Source organism: Saccopteryx bilineata, chromosome 1 (genome assembly GCF_036850765.1).
Source record: "Saccopteryx bilineata isolate mSacBil1 chromosome 1, mSacBil1_pri_phased_curated, whole genome shotgun sequence".
In the NCBI taxonomy this organism is placed as follows: domain Eukaryota; kingdom Metazoa; phylum Chordata; class Mammalia; order Chiroptera; family Emballonuridae; genus Saccopteryx; species Saccopteryx bilineata.
Genome location: NC_089490.1, coordinates 152,165,011 through 152,184,450, shown reverse-complemented (window position 1 = coordinate 152,184,450; position 19,440 = coordinate 152,165,011). Strand labels below are relative to the sequence as shown.

At 46.1% G+C, this 19,440-nt stretch overlaps 1 protein-coding gene across 2 annotated transcripts in view; it reads left to right on the top strand.

Moving 5' to 3' along the window:
* Positions 1 to 19,440, top strand: part of VAV1 (vav guanine nucleotide exchange factor 1) — a 71,987-nt gene that overhangs the window by 778 nt on the left and 51,769 nt on the right. The window lies entirely within an intron of this gene.

Here is a 19,440-nt window from a genome sequence, read left to right as displayed (position 1 = left end):
CTTCCTGCCTGGGTCTGGGGCAGCTTGTGGCAGGTGGCAGCTCTGCTCTTTCCAGCTCTCTCTATCCTCTGGGGAACATCGAGGCAGGGCCGGTCCTGAGCCCCAAAGAGTGGGTTCGGGGTTTGGGAGCCTAGAAATAGCTGCTCTTTCTCAGTAACAATTTCTGTAAGGGTGGAGGGTCCGGGAGGAGGTAGATTTGACTGTGACCACCCTGACTCAGGAAATACATTCAAGTCCCTATTTGAATGTGGTTTGGGTGAGGGAGGTAACTGGACTGGATGCTCTCTCCATAGCACTATCTCTGGTTCCCTATGGCTGCCTGGGTTCTGGGTGAAAATGGTGTATATGCTACTGGATGGGGGTTGGGGGTACCCTACCTGACATGGGGGTCCAAGGGGACCCACAGCCCAGACCTTAGGCTCTATAAGATGAAAGCCTTGTCCAGAAGAGCTGTAGGCTGGTGGGAAGGGCAGTTGGGGCATCTACAGGCTCCTCTCTGATCTGAGGTGCCATGTGCATATGGGGGAGGGGAAGTGCTCCGGGATAGGGCCCATGGGGTTCCCTGGGGGTGTTTCTTTGGACAGGGCCATGGGTGGAGAGATGGTGCTCCCCCCTTCCTAGCCCAGGCAGGTTTTCTTGATGGACTGAGGGAGCTCTAGAAACTCCCCTCCCCCATTGCCAGCCCTTCTGGCCAAAAGCCATCCTGAATTTGCCTACATTTGCTTGTGTCTTTCTGGCTCCCAGCACATGAGGAAGTAGCTGTGGGACCTGTCAGGGCCCAGATCTGTAGGCTGGCAAGTCCCACAGTGAGGCTGTAAAAGCAGTTAATGGAAAAGTGAACAGGCCCTGGCCGGTTGGCTCAGTGGTAGAGTGTCGGCCTGGCGTGCAGGAGTCCTGGGTTTGATTCCCGGCCAGGGCACACAGGAGAAGCGCCCATCTGCTTCCCCACCCCTCCCCCTCTCCTTCCTCTCTGTCTCTCTCTTCCCCTCCCGCAGCCAAGGCTCCATTGGAGCAAAGTTGGCCCGGGCACTGGGGATGGCTCTGTGGCCTCTGCCTCAGGCGCTAGAATGGCTCTGGATGCAACAGAGCAACGCCCCAGATGGGCAGAGCATGGCCCCCTGGTGGGCATGCCGGGTGGATCCCGGTCAGGCGCATGCGAGAGTCTGTCTGACTGCCTCCCGTTTCCAACTTCAGAAAAATAAAAAATAAAAAAAAATTAAAAAAAAAGAAAGAAAAGTGAACAGATTTAAGGATGAACTTGAAACCTGGTGTGCATCTTGCCTAAAGCTGGTTCTGTGATAAAAAGCAAGGAGTTGTGGCATTAATGTCTAGAAGGGCAGCTGCAGGGACCATCTTAATTCTATGTTCTGGGCAATGCCTAGGACCCAGGCCCAGGGCTGGCCCTCAAGGTGCTCCCAAACTGGGGGAGACAGAACCAGATACCTTTAGCCCATTGTTGTCAGGATTGTGGTAGAGGGACAAATTTCTGGGATGGGGGGTATTGGAGCCAAGACAAGACATTGGCCTTTCTGCAAGAGGGGACATTTGTACTGGGTTTTGAAGAGTGAGTAGGAGCTTTCTCATTGCTCTGGCTTCTTGCACCCAGTTGTGTAAGGCCCCAGGCTGTGCAGGTATATTCCCTGATCCTTCCTGCCTGGGACCTCTGCACCCTCCTGCCCCTGCCATTTTGTCTCCCTTCTAAGCTTAGCCCCATACCCTGTTCACAGTGGGGATGTGTGGGGAAGCTAAAACATTAAGCCAGAGAGAGGTGCCACAAAAACAGCCTCCCTAGGTTTGCAAATCCCTATGTGTCAACAGATGTAAGCCAGGGCCACGGGATGTTGAAGGGCAGAGAGAGAAAAGGGAGGGTGCTTCTGAAGGGTGTGGGAGGGGGTAGGGAAGTAATGGCATAAATAAAGGTGTGGAGGCTGGGATTAGGATGCTTCTCAGTTTGTCTCATTTCCTTTTCATAGTTCTTCTGTTATGGTTTAGTTGATTTCAGGAAAGAGGGTGAGAAGAACATATTTAAACATTCATACGTGGCCCTGCTGGTTGGCTCAGTGGATAGAGCATTGGCCCAGCGTGCGAATATCCTGGGTTTGATCCCAGGTCAGAACACATGAGAAGTGACCATCTGCTTCTCTTCCCTCTCCTTCTTCTCTCTCTTCCCCTCTTGCTGCCAGTGGCTTGATTGGTTTGAGCATTGGCCCGGGGCACTGAGGATAGCTCGGTTTGTCCCAGTGTCAGCCTCAGGTGCTGAGAATGGCTTGGCTAATTAACCCAGATGGGGGTTGCTGGGTGGAGCACATGCGGGAATCTGTCTCTCTATCTCCCCTCCTCTCACTTAAAAAAATAAAAAATAAATAAACATTCATTTATTCATCAACAATTATGATGTATGCTAGACGCCCTTCACGGTGCCAGGAACCATGAAGACACACACAAACCAGGAACAAGACACACACAAACCCCTGTTGTTGTGGAGCCTGCGTTCTAGTGGGAGAGACTGACAATGAGCAAATAAGGAATGAAACATAAATTGTTAGGAGGTGTGCTCTGGAGAAAGCAAGCAGGAAAGGGGGACTCAGGAGTGTGGGGGCCACAGGGGCCTGAGAAGCCTCACTGATAAAGTGACATTTGAGCAAAGACCTGAGGAGAGTGAAGGAATGAACCATATGGATCTGGTAAAACAGTGCTCCAGATAGGGGGTACTATCAGTGCAAAGGCCCTGGGGTCAGAACAGGCGAGTGCTCACATAGGCTGTGCTATATTGCAGGGCAGTGAGTGGCCTGGCTGGTGGAAATGGTTCATGCGTGAGGTCAGATTGGAGGGTGTCTTCCAGCTGAAAGGTCCCTCAGATCTGAGGCCCAGAGAGAGTGAAAAATACTATCATAAATGGCTGCAGTGACAACCAGGCACCCCAACTCTCTTCCACTGTTCTCCGAGGCTCCAAATTCTGGGTCACAGAGATGAAACTTTACGGCTAAGGGTGTGAAAAGGAAGGGACAAATATGATAGTCATTGTGGGAAAGATCCACCAGGACAGGGGAGCTGATTAAACTTGGAGTGGGTACAGGCGCTGGGGCCAAGATGATGTCAAGGTTCCCAGCTCAGTTAATGCTGATGCCACTGGCAGAGGCAGGGAAGGGAGAGGGCAGGAGAGTTAGAACAGGAGGGTGGGCTAGGGAGCAGTGGCTAGGGAGAGCCAGATCTGGGTTCAAATGCTGATACCACCATTTCCTGGCTTTATTTCCTTGAGCCTCAGTTTCCCCATCTGTGAAATAAAAACAGCACCTTTTTTTGGGTAGATACTTGTGATATTTCAGTACTGCTTAGCACAGTGTGTGATACCTGATAAAATCCTCACTAAAAAAGTCTTTTTAGAAAGGATGTGGGGTAGCAGGAGCGGTGCTGCATAACACAGCAGGTAGGAACTAGGTTAGGATAGTAGTTCTAAACCAGCAATTTTGACCCCTTGGGGACATTTGGGAAAATATGAAGACATTTCTGGTTGTCACTTCTAGGAGATCTTACTGGCATCTTAGTGGGTCGCGGCCGTGGATGCTGCTTACCAGACTACAAACACTACACACAACAGAGAATTATCCTACCCTAAATGTCAGCAGTGCTGAGGTTTAGAACCCTGTGCTAGGGGACAGAGAGCCCAGTAGAATCTTTAAATTATTTAACCATTTGGTTAAGTAATACATTTATATCATTCAAATATTAAAATGTATAAAAACGCATGCATGGAAAATTTTAACTTCTAGTCCAGTTCCATAGACACCCAGTTTCTACCTTCCCCCATAAGTGACTACATTTTTTTAAAGTTGACTGTATGTTATTCCAGAATTTCTTTATGCAAACATAAACAAATAAGAATTTCTATTCTTGCCTGACCAGGCAGTGGCGCAGTAGATAGAGCATCGGACTGGGATGCGGAAGGACCCAGGTTCGAGACCCCAGGATAGCCAGCTTGAGCATGGGCTCATCTGGCTTGAGCAAAAAAAGCTCACTAGCTTGGACACAAGGTCACTGGCTCGAGCGGGGGGTTACTCAGTCTGCTGAAGGCCTGTGGTCATGACATGTGTGAGAAAGCAATCAATGAACAACTATGGTGTCGCAACGAAAAGCTGATGATTGATGCTTCTCATCTCTCTCCGTTCCTGTCTGTCTGTCCCTATCTATCCCTCTATCTGACTCTCTCTGTCCCTGTAAAAAAAAAAAAAAAAAAAAAAAAAAGAATTTCTATTCTTGCCTGACCAGGTGGTGGCGCAGTGGATAAAGTGTTGGACTGGGATGTGGAGGACCCAGGTTCAAGACCCCGAGGTCGCCAGCTTGAGCGCAGGCTTATCTGGTTTGATCAATGCTCAGAAGCTTGAGCCCAAGGTCACTGACTTGAGCAAGCGGTCACTCGGTTTGCTGTAGCCCCCTGGTCAAGGCACATATGAGAAATCAATCAATGAACAACTAAGAAGCTGCAACGAAGAATTGATGTTTCTCATCTCTCTCCCTACCTGTCTGTCTGTTCCTATCTGTCCCTCTCTCTGACTCTGTCTCTGCCAAAAAGTAAATTAATTAATTAATTAATTAAAAAAGAAAGAATTTCTGGCCCTGGTCGATTGGCTCAGTGGTAGAGTGTCGGCCTGGCGTGCGGGAGTCCCGGGTTCGATTCCCAGCCAGGGCACACAGGAGAAGCACCCATCTGCTTCTCCACCCCTCCCCATCTCCTTCCTCTCTGTCTCTCTCTTCCCCTCCCGCAGCCAAGGCTCCATTGGAGCAAAGTTGGCCTGGGCACTGAAGATGGCTCCATGGCCTCTGCCTCAGGCGCTAGAATGGCTCTGGTTGTGGCAGAGCGATGCCGCAGATGGGCAGAGCATCGCCCCCTGGTGGGCATGCCGGGTGGATCCCGGTCGGGTGCATGTGGGAGTCTATCTGCCTCCCCATTTCCAACTTCAGAAAAATACAAAAAAATTTTTTAAAAAAAGGAAAGAATTTCTATTTTTACTTTCTGCACTCTTTCTTTAACGCCGACTGCTTTATACCTTGCTTTCTTTATTTTAATAATTGTCTTGGGAATTTTACCAAATCAATACATAGAGATTGTCCGCATTCCCTTCTGAAAGTGACTATATGATGTTCTAGATAGTTCACTTCTTTAACAAACCACTTATATTGTCCTGTGTGTCAAGCTTTAGTCTAAACCACAGGACAGCAAACTATAGAGGGCCAGATCTGTCCACAACATGTTTTTACAAATAAAGTTTTATTGGCACACAGCCATGCATATACATTTATGTGCTGTCTATGTCTGATTTCCAGCCACAACTATAAAATTGAATAGTTACAACAGAAACTATTGGCCTGAGGAGATGAAGGTATTTACTTGTTAGATCTTTATAGAAAAAGTTCACTGATTCCTGGCCTAAATGCTTCCTATAACTTCCTATTAACTCATTTAATTCCTACACCAAGCTATGAGGTCAATAGTATTATTATTTTAATTTTTCATATGGGAAAACTGAGGCACATGGTGTTAAGTAACTTTCTCTAGGGGGTACTCATCTTGAAAGTGGCATAGTCAGGGATTTGAACTCACTCAGCCTGGCCCCAGGATCTGTTACTCTAAGCTGCCTCTATTTCATTGCATGGCTGGGGGATCATTTATTTTACTACCCCCCACAACCACAGACACCTGGTTTTCGTTCTGACAAGCTTACTGCCATCAATTACCTTGTTCATGAGTCATTTTTTGGCTCCTGTACTGTGTAACTCTGGGCATGTGACTTAACCTATCTATGCTTCAATTTGATCATCTGTAAAAGGGAGATAATACATCCCTATCTTAAAGCATTGTTGTGAGAGATAAATGAGTTACTATAAAGGACCCAGAGAAGTACCTGGCTACATGTAAATATTACTATTGCTGCTTTACTTATGGGCAAGTATATCCATGGAATAAATTCTCAATAGGGTTTGCTGACTCAAAGTGAGTGAGTGTGTGTTTTGGAAATGGGGAAATTGTTCTCTATATGAGATTGTTCCCATATGGATTGTACCAATTACATTACCACTAGCAATGTATGAAAGTGCTTGTTCTCCATTGCCTTGCCAACAGACTATTCTGTTGTCAAGTTTTTTGGGTTGCCAACGTGGGGAATAAATGAAGCTCATTATGGCTCAATTTATATTTCTCTTTTTTTAAATGAAGTTGATCCTTTTTTTCTTGTGTTTAAGAGCTGTTTTTATTTTCTCTCTCTCAGTGAAATACTTCTTTATATCACTTGCCCATTATTTTTATTCTTCTAGTACTGTTGGCCTTTTTTTTCTTATTGATTTCCCAGAGCTCTTTATATATTAGGCTGGTTTGAATTTCAAGTCAAGTACTTATTAGCTTTGTGATCTTGGAGAAGAACATTACTTAACCTATTTGAGCCCTGATTGCATTATCTACAAAATGGGGATGTAGGCCCTGGCTATGTGGCTCAGTAGATAAAGCGTCATCCTGGCACACCAAAGTCATGAGTTTGATCCCTGGTCAGGGTACATACAAGAAGCAACCAGTGAGTGCACAACTAAATGAAACAACTGAGTGGAACAAAGAGTAGATGCTCCCCCTCCCCATTGCCTTTTTCTCTCTCTCTTCAATCAATGGAAAACTCTATAAAAATGAGGATATGTGGCCTGACCAGGAGGTGGCACAATGGGAAGAGTGTCAGACTGGGACACAGAGAACCCAGGTTAAAAACCCTGAGGTCACTGGCTTGAGCATGGGCTCCTCCAGCTTGAGTATGGGTTCACCAGCTTGAGCTTGGGGTCGCTGGCTTGAGCATGGGATCATAGACATGACCCCATGGTCTCTGGCTTGAAGCCCAAGGTCACTCACTGGATTTAGCCCAAGGTCACTGGCTTGAGCAAGGGGTCTGCTGTAGTCCCCCGGTCAAAGCATATATGAGAAAGCAATCAATGAACAACTAAGGAGCCACAACAAACAATTGATGCTTCTCATCTCTCTCCCTTCTGGTCTGTCTCTATCTGTCCCTCTCTCTGTCTTTCTCTCTGTCTCTGTCACAAACAAAACAAAACAAAACAAAACAAAAACAGTTAAAAAGAATGGGGATGTGGGTAACACCTTTATCTTGGGGTTATGTGAGGATTGAATGTGATAAGGTAAGTTAAAATCCTATCGTAGTGATTGACATATATTAAAGTGCTAAATTCATGGAGTCACTCTTGCTAATTTAATTATTGGCTGTAGGATGTGATATAGTCAAGGTATATGATATTAGCTCTTGTGACAAATTACATCACTTCAGTGACAATAAGAATTACTTATTGCACACATAGCAATCCAGTTTGGGTCAATTGGGGGGTTGAGGGGATGGCCTTTCTTTATAGTTTCTCTATGACCCTGGCTTCGTCCGTCTCATGGCCCCACTCTCCCTAAAGCCGTTGGAGTCCTCTCTATTTATCCAGAGGACATGGAAGGAGTGTGAGGAAGGAAACTATGGGAGGCTTCTATGGAACAGTCCCAGAAGTGGCGCCATTACCTTCATTCTTGTTCCATTGGCTAGAACTTGGTCACACAATCCCATCCAACTGTAAGAGAGGCTGGGAATGTAATTTAGCTGGAAGTCAGGAAGAACAAGGAAATGGGTTGGGTGGATATAGAGAAGTTAATGCCACAGAACCCTAGAGTGAGACCCAACTGGCTTCAGAGATGCAGGCCTGAAGGGAGCTGGTTTGGAGGAACCTTGGTGAGGTGAGGAATGAAGAGGACCTGAACTAAAGCGATTCAGTTAGGGACAGAGGGCCTGGATGCAAGCAAATCAAAGTGGGTTGTACTGTGTTGGCTGGAAGACTTCATCTCAACATGTCTACTAGGACTGATGGGGATGGAAGCCTGGGAGGGTCGATATTTGACGCTGTTCCTTCTTTTCCATTCCATTCTGTTCTGTTCACTGATCTCCTCCTGGGCTCAGTACTGGGAAATGCTACCTTTCAGGGCTTTCAAAGGGGGTGCTAGAAAACCCTGTCCTTCCTCTGCTCCCTCCCATGGCTCCCCATTGCTCTTGGAGCAAAATACAAAGTCCTCATGATGGCTCAGAATACTTGGCTTCTGTTTACCTCTCAGCTCTCATTTCTTCCCTCTCTTCCCTTTACTCATTCTACTGCAGACATACAGGCCCATCACTGTTTCTAAAACCCACCAGGTGCAATCTTGCCTCAGGGCCTTTGCATGTGCTGTTCTTGTTCCATGGATCCCTTTTCCTCCAGATATGCACAGTGATTGTTCTCTATCTCCTTCAGGTTTCTTATCAGAGAGACCCCTGTTTCCATATTAAAATTGCACCCCTTTTTCCTCCCTGCACACATACAGTTTTCATTCTCTCCCTTGTTTAATTTTTCCCCATAGCATTTAACACCCTCTGACCTACCACAGTTTTTATTTATTTGTTTATTATCTGCTTTCCTCTGGAAATGTCAGGGCAAAGCTTTTTTTTTGTCTGGCTCACAAACTGTATCTCCAGTGCCCAGCATATAAGTAGGTACTCAAGGAGTATTTATTAAATGTTCACCTCATTCACTCATCATTCATTTAATACAAGAGTCAGCACACTATAACTTGTGGGCTGGCTGCCAAATTTTGTAAACACAATTTAGTTGATACACAGTCACCCCCATCCACTGACATATTGTCCATGACTGCTTTCACTATCTGAATAGTCATAACAGAGACCTATGACTTGCAAGCCAAAAAAAAAAAAAAAAAAAAAAGACTGACTCTTTACAGAAAGAGTTTGCTGCTGATTGAGGCCTAATGTAATAGGCATTTACTGAGTGCTCACTGATTATTGGTTAGTGATAGTTAGCAATGGTTGAGTATGGATTGCCTGGAATTAATCCTACCTCTACAAGTTCCTAGTTATGTGACTTTGGACAAGAGTCTAGGTTTTCTTATCTGTAAAATGGGTAAAATGATGGTGATAATAATAATAATAACTAATAATAATAATGATAATACTACCCACCTCATAGACATTTCTTTTAAAAATATTTTAAATGTTTATTTTATTAATTTTAGAGGGAGAAGGAGAGAGAGAGAGAGAGAAAGAGGGAGAGAGAGAGAAAGAGGGAGAGAGAGAGAGAGAGAGAGAGAGAGATAGGAACATTGATCTGTTCCTGTATGTGCCCTGACGGGGGATCGAATCGACAACCTCTATGCTTCGGGACAGTGCTCTAACCAACCGAGTTATCCTGCCATGGCATACACATTTCTTTGTATTGGCCATGTGCTGGGTGATGGAGAAGTCCATGATAAATCAGATACAGATTCTCCTGCAGCTCATGAAAATAGATAAAAAAAAAAAAATAGGCTGTTACAACACATTCAGTGATGGGTTTGGGAGTCCAGGGCATTGTGGGAGAAGAAATCAGGAAGGCTTCCTGGAGGAGGTGACACGCTAATTGAATATGGGAAGTTGAGGTATATTTAGAGAGCCAAAAGCAGTTCTTTTTGTCTCCCTTGCTTATACTAATGGTGCCAGCAAGCAGATAGAACCTGAGTATGTGATAGATGAGTGCAGCTGACCTTCTAAAGATCTTACCACATTGCAGAGACAGACTGTTTTTCTTAGATATCAGGGATGGTGTTTTGTGACCTGAACTTTAGGAGGAACATAGGAGTCAGGTCACTTGGGCAATAGTGGAAGAAATAAAGGATGTTCAGTTGGAGAAGTTTAAGGCTTGAGGAAATTCTGAGCTTAGTCTGCAGAAGTGCTTTTTTTTTTAAGGTTTTATTTATTCACTTTAGAGGGAGGAGAGAGAGAGAAAGAGAGAGAGAGAGAGAGAGAGAGAGAGAGAGAGAGAGAGAAGGAGGGGAGGAGCAGGAAGCATCAACTCCTATATGTGCCTTGACCCCTATGGTTTTGAACTGGCGACCTCAGTGTTCCAGGTTGATGCTTTATCCACTGTGCCACCATAGGTCAGGCTAGAAGGTTTTTTCCCCCTCCTTTTTAGAGAGAGAGGAAGGGAGAGAGAGAGAGAGAGAGGAAGAAGCATTCATTTGTTGTTCCACTTAGTTGTGCATTCATTGGTCACTTCCTGTATGTGCCCTGACCTGAGATCCAGTCCGCAACCTGATGTTTCTGGGTGATGCTCTAACCAACTGAGCTAACTGGCCAGGGCCAGTGTGCAGAAGTTTAACCAAGTATCTTAGATTGTGTGACAAGAATACCCAATTGAAACCGGCTTAGTAAAAAAAATATATATTTATTAGTTCACATAACTGAAAATATTGGGAGGAAAAATACCTTCAGGTCTGGCTGGATCCAGGAGGCTCAGACATTATTATATCAGGGAAATCATCCCCTACCCCTTCCCCACTCTTCATCTCTTAACTTTGCTCTTTTGCATGTTTTTCTCTATTCTCAGTCATTCTTTTCCCTAATGGAGGCCCAGCTGCTCCAGATTTGTGTTCCCACAATTCTCTGTCTAATAAAAAATGGGAGGGTCAATATAAAGGCCTTTTGAGCCAAAGTCTATGTTTCACTGGATGTGATTTTTTTTTTTTTTTGTGGAGTCACACATCCATTCCTGAACCAATTGCTGTGTTTAGAAAAATCTGATGCTCTGATTGGTCAGGCTGAGGTCACCTGTTCATCCTGGAGTTGGGGGCTGACTGGACTCTACCCAAAGGAATTAGACTGAGAGAGGGGGAGGGGCAGGTACAAGGGGGAAACTGAGGGACTGTCGGCAGAAGAAGGGGGAATAGGTATTAGGAGGCAATTGATATTTTATTGGTGTTAAGTACTACATTTAGTCTGGAGTTTCTCCGTGTCAGCTCTGCTGAAGTTCGGGGCCAACTTGTTCTCTGTCCTGGGGACTGTCCTGTGCTTTGTAGGGCGCTGAGCAGCATCCCTGGCCCCCACTCACTTGATGCAATGGCGCTCTTCCCTTTTGAGTTGTGACAACAAAATGTTCCCAGACATGGCCAAATGTCCCCCTGGGGAGCAGGATCACCACTGGATTAGAGAAACTCTCTTTTGGAGGGAGTAAACTTCCTATCTTAGGGGAACCCAAAGAAATATAAACACTTACTGACTGGTGACAGTAAAGAAGAGTTTGAGAGTTTCTCGGAGTTAGAATATTCATTTCTATTATTAGTTTTAAACTTTTTCCATTGATTTGAGAGAAAGAGAGGGAGGAAGGGAGAAAGAAAGAAAGAGAGAAGCATCAGCTCGTTTCACTTAGTTGTTCCTTTTAGTTGTGCACTCACTGATTGCTTCTTATACATTCCCTGACCGGGTGTTGAACTTGCAGTCTCTGGTATGCCAGGTTGACGCTTTATCCATTGAGCTGCCTGGCCAGACACATTTATATTATTATCAGCAGCAGGCACCATGCTGATTGCTAGGCCTTGGGAAAGAACACAGCAGATGAACTCTCTGCTCTCCTGAGTTCATGGCCTTGTGGGGGAGGAGGAAAGGGGAGTGCATTTGTTTCTCTGGGTGGCTGTAACAAAGTACTACAAACTGGGAGGCTGAAAACCTGGAAATGTATCCCGTCACTGTGCTGGCGCCAGAGCTCTGAAGTCAAAATGTGGGCAGGGCTGTTCTCCATCAGGAGGCTCTAGGGGAGAATAGATTCTTTGCCTCTTCCAGCTCCTGGTGTCTCTAGGCGTCCCCTAGCTGTGGCTGTGTCACTGAAACCTCTGTCTATGTCTTCACATGGTCGTCTCCTCTGTGTCTGTCGGTGCGTCACTTATAAAAACACTTGTCAGTGAGTTTAGGGCCCACTGGGTAATCCAGAATGATCTCCTCATCTTGAGATCCTTAATTTACTAATTTCATCTTGCAAAATCCTTTTATTTCAAATAACAATCATATTCACAAGTTCCAGGTATTTGATGTGGACATATTTTTATAGGGGCAACCATTTAACCCATGAGAGACAGTAAACAGGTGAATCAATGAAACATTGTAATAAATGCTGCAGACAAAAACCAGGGGTCAAGATGAAGAAAAACAAGGGGCATGCTTTTCTTGAGGGTGGTTAAGGAAGTCTGAAGAACTGAAGGAGGAGGAGCTATCTCTGAGAAGAATGGAGCAAGGAAGGCAAAGGCATGAAAAGGCCCTGTGGTAGGGAGGATCTGAATGAAGGATCTGCTGATGGAAAGTGAGTGAGTGAAGGAAGAGTCATAGGAAATGAGTTTTGGGAGTAGCTGTGGGATGCGTGCTGTATTCAGCGAAAGAGAAAGAGAGAGACAGAAAGGAAGAGAGATGAGAAACATCAACTTGTAGTTGTATCACTTTAGTTGTTCATTGATTACTTCTCATACATGCCTTGACCAGAGGGCTCAAGCAAAGCCAGTGACCCTTTCCTCAAGCCAAGTGTTCAGAATTTAAATGTAATGGGAAGTTGTTGGCAGGTTTAAGCATATTGGTGGTTTAAAGATGTTCCCTCTAGCTGCTCTGTGGGGACTAGACTTTAAGGGCAATGGAGGTGGCAGCGAAGAGATCAGGGAGGAGGAAGTTGATGAAGATGTCTGGGCAAAAAGTGATGGTGGTCTGGACCAGGAGTTGGATACAATGTATCTGGTCTTGTTGAGCTGACCAGACTTGCTGAAGGATTAGATGAGGGAGAAGAGGGGCGGTGAATGAAAGGAGACAAAATGATGTCTAAATTTGTAGATTAAGGACCTGTACGATTAAGGTATCATTTGTTAAGAGGGAAGCCTGGACATAGAACAATTTTGGGAAGTTATGATTGAGCCATGTTATATTGGAGATGGAAGGAATCTCAGAATAGTGGTTAACCCAATGGTTCCCAGGATGGGAGAGAGACATTGCTCTCCCGGGGGTCATTTGGCAATGCCTGGAGACATTTTGGTTGTCACCATTGGAGGGAAAGATGTCCCACTGGCATCTAGTGGATAGAGACCAGGGATGCTGCCACATATAATGTTCTGGACAGCCCTATAAATATCAGCAGTGCTGAGGCCAAGAAATCCTATATAAGGGACATGGAATCCAGTGGCGTGAGCATCTGGGCTCCAGTTCTGACTGCAGGATCTTCAATGAGTTACTGAACCTCTCTGTAACTCAGTTTCCTCATCTTTCAAATGGGGGAAAGGATAGTCCCTCCCTTATAAGGATGTCATATGTATTTAATGAGTTAATAGTTGTAAAGTTATAAAGCACTGTAGTGAGTACCTGTTAGTTATTGGAAAATAAATCCTTGGGAGCCAATGAGATCACCAGATCTGAGGGTTGAGCCCTAGGGAGCAGCAGCATTGAAGGGTGAGAGAGAGTAGGAAGAAGCAACAAGAAGCCAGAAGAGGAGAATTCAGTATTTTTGGAGTAAAACCCAAAGAGTCTAGTGTCAAGAGGCCTAAAGAGGAAAGCGTATCCACACTGACATCTTGGTACGGTTTTAATAAAGTGGACAAGAGTTGACTCAAAGTATAAATGAATAGTAACAACAGAAACAGGTCCACTGCACGGGGGTAGAGGGTAGGATGTATTCGGTGGGACACATGAATCTATGTAAACACAATAAATGAAAGTCAATTAAAAAAAAAGAAACAGCTTCCACTGATTGAGCACTTACTATGTGCAAGTTTTTAAGATCTTAATACTTATTAACTCAAAAAGTTTTTTAAAAAATTATAAAATAAAAAAATTATAAAAAAATTATAAAATACTTATTAACTCATTTTCACAACAAACTCATGGAGTAGGTGCCACTACGTCTCAGTTATCTATTATAGTTGGCCCCCCTTATCTGCGGATATATGTTCCAAGACCCCCAGTGGATGCCTGAAACTGTGGAGAGTACTGAATTCTGTATATACTGTTTTTTTCCTATGCGTACATACCTGTGATAAAATTTAATTAATAAATTAGGCATAATAAGAGATTAACAACAATAACTAATAATAAAATAAAACAATTGTAAGAGTATACTGTAATAAAAGGTGGTCTCTCTGTCTTTCAAAGTCTCCTTTGTACTCTGTGTACAGTGTGGATATGCTGGACAAAGGGGTGATTTCTGTCCTCGATGGAATGGAGCAGTACAGCGTGAGATTTCATCACACAATACAAAATGGCATGTAATTGGCCCTGGCCGATTGGCTCAGCAGTGGAGCATCGGCCTGGCGTGCGGGGGTCCCGGGTTTGATTCCCAGCCAGGGCACTTAGGAGAAGCGCCTATTTGCTTCTCCACCCCCCCTCCTTCCTCTCTGTCTCTCTCTTCCCCTCCTGCAGCCAGGGCTCCATTGGAGCGAGGATGGCTCGGGTGCTGGGGATGGCTCCTTGGCCTCTGCCCCAGGCGCTAGAGTGGCTCTGGTCGCAGCGGAGCGATGCCCCGGAGGGGCAGAGCATCGCCCCCTGGTGGGCGTGCCGGGTGGATCCCGGTCGGGCGCATGCGGGAGTCTGTCTGACTGTCTCTACCCGTTTCCAGCTTCAGAAAGATACAAAAAAAAAAAAAAAAAGAATGGCATGTAATTTATAACTTATGAATTATATACCTCTGGAATTTTCCATTTAATATTTTCAGACTGCAGTTGACCACAGGTAACTGAAACCACAGAAAATGGAACCATGGATAAGGAGGCCTTCTGTGCTGTGAAACAAACAACCCCAAACATAGTGTTGTAAGACAACAACTATTTTATAATTCTCGCAGATTCTGTCAGGGGTTCAGATGGGGCGCAGCACTGATGGTTTGTCAGCTCCATAATGAGGAACCTTGAAATGTCTGAGTGCTGGGATCACCTGGTGAATCCTTCACTGGAATGGTGGCTGCCTGGGCTGGGCTGTTGACTGGAGCATTGGCCTTGACTTCCTCACAATATGGTGACTAGGTTTTGAGGAGGAGCAAGAAGAGAGAGCAATTGTTCCTCAAAGACCAAGACAGAACCTTCAAGTCTTCTTTTGACCTACTTGGAGTGTCCTGCAGCGTCACTTTGTTGCATTCTTGGTGACAAGTAAGTCACTAGTTATGCAGATGAGGAAACCAAAACATGGAAAGTTTAAATTGCCTGAGTGAATAAATAGCTATGCTGGGATTTGAACCCAATGGCCCAGGCCCTCAAAACTTGTGACCATGCATGCTACATGACTATTGCCTCTTTGAGGGGACATAGGAGCCTTTCAGGTGGTTATGAAGATGGTCTTGGATTGAGATTTCTGGTTCTCAGAGTTCACTCAGGGTGGCGGACATAATCATAGGTCTTTCAGATGGAGAGAATTTATTGCACAGAAAAAATTAGGGGATATTTTATAGCTTCATATTCAATTTGAAATATCCCCTAATTTTTTTGAGCAATATAATTCAGAGAATTTGCTAATGGGTGAAGGGGAAGCTGAGAAGACAGTTGGGGTATACTAAGAAAGGAGGGACAAGGCTGATGGAACAATAGAAGGAAGTGGTGTGACCAGGATCCAGGGCTGTTCAGTGAGAGCTAGAACATGGGACCATAGCTATCTTCGGGGAACCAAGATCATGGAATAGACAAATTTTCTGCTAGAAGAAGTAGAGAAAGACAGGGAGAAATACACTGGCTTCTCTTCCTCAGGCCGACTGGTCTCCTGACGGGGCTTCCCATTGGCTAAATCTATCTGGAAGTCAAGGTGCCTTTGCACCTTGGAAATGTAGCCTGGGAAATGTAGTTCCCTTCATTACAGAGCAAAGCAGAAGAAGGTTGCAGAATGGATTTGAGTGCAAGCAAGCTTTAGAGACCTTTAGAGACCTTGAAGGAGTGGTTGCCTCTTGGCCCTGGCTGGTTGGCTCAGTGGTAGGGCTTTGGCCTGGCTTGTGGAAATCCCAGGTTCAATTTCTGGTCGGCACAAGGAGAAGCAATAATTTCATTCCCCACTCCTCCCCCTTCTCTTTCTCTCTCTCTCTCTTCTCCTCCTGCAGCCATGGCTCAAATGGTTTGAGCAAGTTGGCCCCGGGCTCTGAGGATGGCTCTGTGGCCTCACCTCAGGCACTAAAATGGCTTGATTGTGGAGCAACAGAGCAGTGGCCCCAGATCGGCAGAGCATTGACCAGTAAGGGGCTTGCCGGGTGACTCCCAGTCAGGGCGCATGTGGAAGTCCGTCTCTGCCTCCTCATCTCTCATTTAATTAAAAAAAAAAAGTGACTGCCTCTTTGAGCTCAGTTGATTATTTCAACTAAGGGGCACTGCTGTTAACTATTTGCTTGAAAATTGATGTCATACAATGGTTTTATTTCCTGTGGCAAGGTTCTCCTTAACTGGCTCTGTTACGGTTGAAGTTTAGCTCACTTTTACATCAAACCCAGATCTTCTTTCTTAGTACTTTTCTTGTCACGGGCCAGCAGCACACAGCTAATCAGCCTTCCTCCATACAGCCTATCAGAGATCTGCCTACCATGATTATGTCTCCAGCTTCCCCCAAGTTGCCTAGAGCTGGCAGAATACCCACAGCCCGTTCATGGTTCCTCAGTGGACAGTGTTTCCAGAACTCCACCTTGGGCTGGCTGTCTTGTGCCTGTCTGTTCAGGGGACCTAGAACGATGCCCAGGCAGGCAGAAATTAGGAGCACCCCAAGAGATGTGGGGCTGTTGCTTTCAGTCTGATCTGTGATTAAGCATGGGGCCAGGAGGCATTGGAGAAAATGCTTCAAAAGGCACCAACTATTTGTGTTTCCCTTGCGGGGATTCTGGTAGATATGGCAGAATGGTGGGATGTTTATGGTGTAACCGCTTGTCCTTTTGATCACATGGCTTGTTTTTATAAACAAGCACCTGAAACCACCCTTGATTCACTCCCTCCCACTCCCCTTTTTTATCACTCTGGCCTCCAATCTCTTTCTTGACCTCCAGACGAGGCAGGGTCCAGGTAGTGTCCAGCCTCAGGACCTTTGCACTTGCTGTTCCCTCTGCCTGGAATCCTGTTCCTCCAGACATAGACTTGAATCATTTCGTTCTTTAATTAGTCAATGTCACTTTTTCACCAAGGCTTCTTGGACCTGCTTATTTAGAATGGCACCGCCTCCTGACACTCCCCACCCCTTCTTCCTACTCATTTTTGTCCCGAACACCACCTTCTAATACACTATATTCATTTTCATGTAACACATTGTTTGCCTCCTGCTGCTGGAATGTCACCCTCACAGGACAAGGATCTGTACCTCTTTTGTTCACAGCCCTCCCTGCAGCACTTGGACGAGTGCCTGGAGCACAACGGACGATCAGCGCCCCCTCATGTGCTATTCCCTCTGCCTGGAATACACCCCATTCTGTTGATGGACATTTGGGTTGCTCCCACTTCTTGGCTCTCACAGACAAAGCTGCAGGACATCTGAGTATAAGTCTCCACATGAACGTTTGCTTTCACTTCTCTTGGGCCAATGCCTGGGGATGGACCAGGTTGCATGGTAGTGCGTGTTTGACTTTTTATTTATTTATTTTAATAATGACAGCACCATAATGTGGGGAATCTTTTTAAAAAAATGTATGTAGGCCCTGGCTAGTTGGCTCAGTGATAAAGTGTTGGCCCAGTGTGTGGACGTCCCAGTTTGATTCCCTGGCAGTGCACACAGGAGAAGTGACCATCTGCTTCTCCCTCCCCTTCTCCTGGAATCTCTCTCTCTCTCTCTCTCTCTCTCTCATTCCCCCTTCTACAGCCATGGCTTCATTGGCTCTGAGCAAGTTGGCTTAGGGCACTGAGGATGGCTCCGTGGCCTCTACCTCAGGCAGTAGAATAATGGCTGAGTTGCTGAGCAGCAGAGCAGTGGCCCCACATAGGCAGAGCATTGACCAGTAGTGGGCTTGCTGGGTGGATCCAAGTCCGGGCGCACGTAGGAGTCTGTCTCTCTGCCGCCTCTCCTCTCACTAAAAAAATAATGATAAAATGATAATGATAATAAGAAATGTATTTATCAATTTTAGAGAAAGGAAAGGAGAGACAGAGAGAGACATTGATTTGTTGTTCCATTTATTTATGCATTCATTGGTTGATTCTTGTATGTGCCCTGACTAGGGTTTGAACCTGCAACCTTGGTGTATGGGAATGTTTTTGTTGTTTTTTTTGCATTTTTTTTTGCATTTTTCCAAAGCTGGAAACGGGGAGGCAGTCAGACAGACTCCCGCATGAGCCCGACTGGGATCGACCCGGCATGCCCACCAAGGGGCGATGCTCTGCCCCTCTGGGGCGTCGCTCTGTTGCATCCAGAGCCATTCTAGTGCCTGAGGCAGAGGCCACAGAGCCATCCTCAGAGCCTGGGCCATCTTTGCTCCAATGGAGCCTTGGCTGCAGGAGGGGAAGAGAGAGACAGAGAGGAAGGAGAGGGGGAGGGGTGGAGAAGCAGATGGGCGCTTCTCCTGTGTGCCCTGGCCGGGACTCGAACCCAGGACTCCTGCACACCAGGCCGACGCTCTCCCACTGAGCCAACCGGCCAGAGGCTGGGGATGTTGTTCTAACCAATTAAGCTACCCAGAAAGGGCATATTTAACTTTTTAAGAAACCATCAACCCATTTTTCCAAAGCACTTGTACCATCTGGTACCCCACCAGCAGTGTGCGAGATCTGCCTGGAACGCTTCTCCTCTTTGCTTCACCATCTCTTAATCCTTGGCTTTATCAGATGCGTCTCCTATTTAACCAGATCCCATGGCTCTCTGTGCTTTTATGCACACTCACTCATCACTGTGCTAATATCTGCTTAGTGTCTTTCTCTCCACTAAACTCTATAAGCTCTGTGAGGACAGGGTTCTGTCTTGGCCACCACCAGGTCCAGGGTGAGGCACATACTAGGTACTCAATACTGCTTGCTGAATGAATGTATAACCTTGCCTAGTGGGCTAGGTGCTAGACTGGAGATTCATTTGGTTGGTATTTTCATTCTCAATGTGAAGATGAGGAAACTGGGGCCCAGAAGGTACAGAGACCCATCCAAGTCCCTCAGCTTGCAGTGGCTGGGCTGGGACTCTGTCAGGACCCCTTGACAGATGCTGAGATGTTGAATGTGTGCTGGGGTGGGAGAGCGGAGAGAAGAGAGACAGACTGGCACGTGGAGGGTTCTGAAGACCAGGATGAGGAGTTTATGTGTTGAAAAGGGTGCACAGCACACCCACCCTCTGTTGTTTGCAAGATGAAGTCTTGTAGCCTGAAGATTAAGGGGCTGCAAGGGCTGAAGGCAGGGGGCCCTCTTTCTCTGTCTCCCCAGCAAGCCCTGGTAACAGACATTTCCTGTTTCCGGCCACTCCCTGGGGCTGGGGTGGGGGTGGGGAGTTGATTGTAGTAATGTGCTCAGCTCTGGGTCCTCTCTAGGGCTCTGCTATCCTTGGAGGCCAACAAAATGGGTCTGTCCCTGCCCACTGGTTCCCTGAAGAAGGGCAGCGAACTAGCCACCCTTCTTGCTCTATCTTTGTGCTGGTGGGGGACCTGCAGGCAAAGGGGAAGTGCCAGGGT